This window comes from Arachis hypogaea, chromosome 13 (assembly GCF_003086295.3).
Source record: "Arachis hypogaea cultivar Tifrunner chromosome 13, arahy.Tifrunner.gnm2.J5K5, whole genome shotgun sequence".
Classification (NCBI taxonomy): Eukaryota; Viridiplantae; Streptophyta; class Magnoliopsida; order Fabales; family Fabaceae; genus Arachis; species Arachis hypogaea.
In genome coordinates this window covers 72,767,522-72,772,032 of record NC_092048.1, presented here as the reverse complement: position 1 = coordinate 72,772,032, position 4,511 = coordinate 72,767,522, and the positions used below count along the sequence as shown (strand labels likewise).

At 37.0% G+C, this 4,511-nt stretch overlaps 1 non-coding gene across 1 annotated transcript; it reads left to right on the top strand.

Annotated features, from left to right (window-relative positions):
- Window positions 1–3,211: 3,211 nt before the first annotated feature.
- Window positions 3,212–3,318, top strand: LOC112738607 (small nucleolar RNA R71). Its single transcript, XR_003169558.1, has one exon. It is a non-coding gene; the product is annotated as a small nucleolar RNA R71 (small nucleolar RNA).
- The last annotated feature ends 1,193 nt before the right edge of the window (window positions 3,319–4,511 follow it).

Here is a 4,511-nt window from a genome sequence, read left to right as displayed (position 1 = left end):
AAAAGAATTCAAATCACATAGTGGCCAAATCATGCAATTCAAAAAGACTTAAAAAGCTTGAAGGCAATTCTCATATACTTGGTATTCACAATTGTTCAACAAGGAAACTCCAAACCAAGTAGCAAATATAACCTCAAAAATGAAACCCAACAATGTCATTTAACAACAATGATGTTGAACTAACATCGTATCAATATTCAGCAGCAATAATCAGTAAACAAAAATAATAATCCAACACTTATTATGAAAAACAGAAAATTAAATGAGAATTTAACTAACTAAACAACTAACTAACTAAAAGAAATGGTGTTAGATGGTATTTGGTAGTGTTGGATGATGGTTGAAGAAGGGAAGAAAAGAGAAGAAGAAAGAAGAAGGAAAGAAATGGAAAGAAAAGAAGAAAAAAAGTGTGTGAATAGAAACTAAGGCATGAATGTGCGTGAAAAGAAGTAATGGGTGGTTAGAATGCATTTTTGTGGGTTGATTGATATAGGTTGAGTTGGATACTTGAGCTAATCCAAGATTCAATCCTTTAGTTCACTTAGCCATAAACTCATCCTACCCTTACCCCAACCCCATTACAATCTTCTAAAGACCTCATGATACTTGCATACATGCATCAAATACTTGTTGATTGTTAGATGAAAAGCAATTCATTGAAAGCATGATTAGGAGCAGACTTTAGTGATTAAACCCTTAGACACCGAGCGTTGAAAGTGTATACACACCTAGTGAGGGTTCAATTACTCAATTCTATAATTCCATACCTTCTTATCATGCATTCTTGCAAGTTGCTTCATTTTGATAAATTGAATCAATTCTTTAGATTTTAGTTGCATTAGATTACTTCCTCGCTTTGCCCTATTTGTCTATAATTACTTGGGAATTTGATTGTTTGTTTTTACCAATTCGATAGGATACTATAGATAGATATATAGGTATAGATAGTATACACATACTTGCATGCATATAGGTGGTTGCATTTAATAAGTTGTTACCCCTTTTTGATCATTCTCCTTGTTGGTTTAGCATGAGGACATGCTATTGTTTAAGTGTGGGGAATTGATGAGTCCATATTTTCCGGTATATTTTGGTTTGATTTGAGTGGATTTCATCACACAAACCCACATTTATTCATCTAAATAGCATGCTTTTGTGTTTTCTCCTTAAATTGAGCTTAATTGTGAAAACATGCTATTTTGTACTTAATTTAATCAATTTTATTCCACTTTCATTCTATTGGGTGCCTTGATGTATTTGATGAGTAATTTCAGGTTTACAAGGCTAATATGGATGGAAGAAGTGATGGGAAAGCATGGACAAAGGGAGAAAGCATGAAGAAATGAAGTTTTGGAAGATTCAGCTTCCGTGCATGCGCACAGTGATGCGTGCGTACGCACACGCGCGCAAGTTTGGCCGATGCGTACGTGTGACCTACGCGTACGTGTCACTGCAATCACGTGACTTCATTAATGCAGCATGCTGGTGGCGATTTTGGGGTTTCTTGGCCCATTTTTGAAGGCTGGGAAGTTGTATTTGGATGCTATATGAAGGGAATATCAAGACATATGAAGAATAAGCTTTCATTAGGTTAGATTAGGTAGAAAATGCATTAGGAGTAGGAGTAGGAGTAAAGTAGAAAATGCTCTCTTAGGGTTTAATTTCCATCTCTATTGTAGCATTTTATAGTCAAGATTGATCTTTGATTTTACTCATCTTTATTGTAAGTACTCTTAAACTTCTCTTTAATTACATCACTTTTGCTTTTATGTTCTTATGGTTCAAGTTACTTTGTTTATAATTGCAATTTTGAGTTTCTTGAAGTTTTGATTGATGAATTTAATGCTTTATGCTCTCTTTATGTTTGATTGCTTGTTTATATTTGGTTATGTGAATAGTTGGTTATAGTTGTCCATTTTCCTTTGCAATTTCTCATGTTTTGTGAATATGCATACTAGGTGTTTGATGAAATGTCAACCCTAGCTATGGGGTAAATTTCCACCCCTTGGCTTGGGGAAAATGAGTCTATGAATTACTAGAGCCATAATATCCAACATTTAGTGATAATTCTTGGGTTGTTAGTTGTTATTATTTCCATTTACGCTAGCTTTTTACTAAGGTAATTAGTAAGTTAGCTAGGACTTGTGGATTAATAACAATTATGCTCACTTAACTTATCCTTCGATGTTAAGGGTTGACTTAGTGAGATTAATCCATCATAATTATCATAGTTGTGGTTATGGTAAGGCGAGGATTCCATAACTCATCCCAAGTCAAGGTTTCTTTTATGTTTTGAACCACCTTTCCATCACTTTATAGCATTACTTGATTATATTACATACATAATTCTTTTATTCCTTTATTGCTTTGTTAATTTCAATTTTGTCTAGTTCTTTTAATTCCTTTATTTTGTTCACTTCAATTATTAAAACCCCTTGCTTTCCACAACCATAATTATGTGCACTCCTTGGCATTAGTTCCTAGGGAAGATGACCCGGGATTTAAAACTCCCGGTTATTTTATGTTGATTGTGACATCTTTAGGATTATAATTTGATTGATGATCAATGGCTGGGTTTGGACTATACTTGCAATGTCAATCCTATTTTAATGCGAAAATCCAAACCCATGCTTTTGGGCTTCATCAGTGATAGTAGACTTGTGCATTGGGACAGGGTTGAGCTTGAGAGGCTTGGCTCCACCTTTGATTAGAGTTATCCCTCCATCCTTCATTTTGGTTTCCCCCATGTTGATGAGATCCTTGATTGTAGTTGGACCTTTGTGGGTAAAGATTAGCTACCACCAATGTGGTGTCTTCTTGGATTTAAGGGCACTCATCGGTATAGTGACCATTGCAAGCACAAATACTACATTATCTAGGTGGTCCTTCAATTCTAGGAGGTTGAGGTGGAGGAGATATCAACGCTTGGGGAACTTGTTGGCCTTGGGTGATTTGCCTCAACAAAATTGTCATCTCACCAAGGGTCTTAGTCAAAATAGCATCTCCAGAAGGTGAGACTTCACTTAAAGCTCTTGGTTGGGGATTTCTTGCCCTTGAGTGTTAAGTTGAGTCTGCCAAATCCGCAATGACCTCCCAAACTTCCTCAGTGGTCTTGTTCTTGGTGAAGGATCCTCCACTTGAGGCACCTAGAAGAAGCTTGTCTTGAGGGTTCATCCCTTGACAAAAATAACTTATAAGCACTAACTCGTCAATGCGGTGGTGAGGGCAAGCTTCCAACAACTTTTTGAATCTCTCCCAATACTCATAAAGAGTCTCCCCATCTCTTTGCATAATGCAAGATATTTCCTTCCGTAGCCGATCCATTTTCTGAGGTGGATAAAACTTTTCCAGAAACTCCTTACGCAGCAAGTCCCAATTAGAAATAATATCCTCTGGTTGAGTATAAAACCATTCTTTGGCTTTTCCCCCCAAAGAGAAAGGCAAAGCGAAAACCATGACCGCTACCTCTTCCGACCCATGTCTTCTCATAGTGGAGCATGCAACTTGAAAGTCTTTTAGATGCTTGAGAGGGTCTTCTTCTGGTAGCCCATTATCCTTGGGAAGCAAGTTTATCATGCTCGTCTTGAGCTCAAAATTTGGATCCAAATCCGGATACCGAATTTGTATCGGTTGCAAGTTGATGTCCGGGGCTCCAACTTCCTTCAAGGTGATTCTACGAGGTGGCTACGTCATAGTGCTGTCACCTGATTCACTCAAAGAAACTTCAGCACTCCCTACAGAAGAATATAAGGTTTCCTCGTTATTTGAAGAATGAGAATCACAGTTTGAAGGTGATGGCGAATCGGTTGGCTTTTCGAAAGAGACTGATTCGCTATTCACAAATGCTAGCCGGCACCGAGCTTGCCTAATATGGGTTAAAGTTCTTTCTATTTTTGGTTTAAAAGGGGCCAAGCTCGGGTTTGGAAGTGACCATGTCATTCAACTGAGGAATCAATAAAAGCATGCAATTATCAAAAGCAAAACAAGAATAAGAAAATAAACGAAAATAGTTGAATAGTCAATAACCACTAAACTACTAAGATAGGGGCGCCATCTATCAAATAGTGTCAAGTAACAAACAAAAATCAAATATTAACTAAAGTAAGTATTCACACTGTTCACATATTTACAACAACAAAAACTATAGCACTCATTGCGCTTAGAAGTCCCCGGCAACGGCGCCAAAAACTTGACGAAGGCGCCATCACAGGTTAGGAATCTATCAAAATAGGGACCACTTCATTGGTAGCACAGTCCCAACCGACAATCAACTCCCCACCATAGTTTGGAAGGACAAAAGATGTCACAATTCAAAATCAATATAAACCGGGAGTTTCACTTCCCGAGTCATCTCCCAAGGACTTAGTGATCGAGTGTGCAATTTTGGTTGTGAAGGTAACAAGATTTTCAATGAAGATATGAACAACTAAAGAAATAAAAGAACATTCAAAATTACAAGTAATAAACTAATAAAGGAATTAAAGAACTAGCTATGTAATATAGACAAGTAA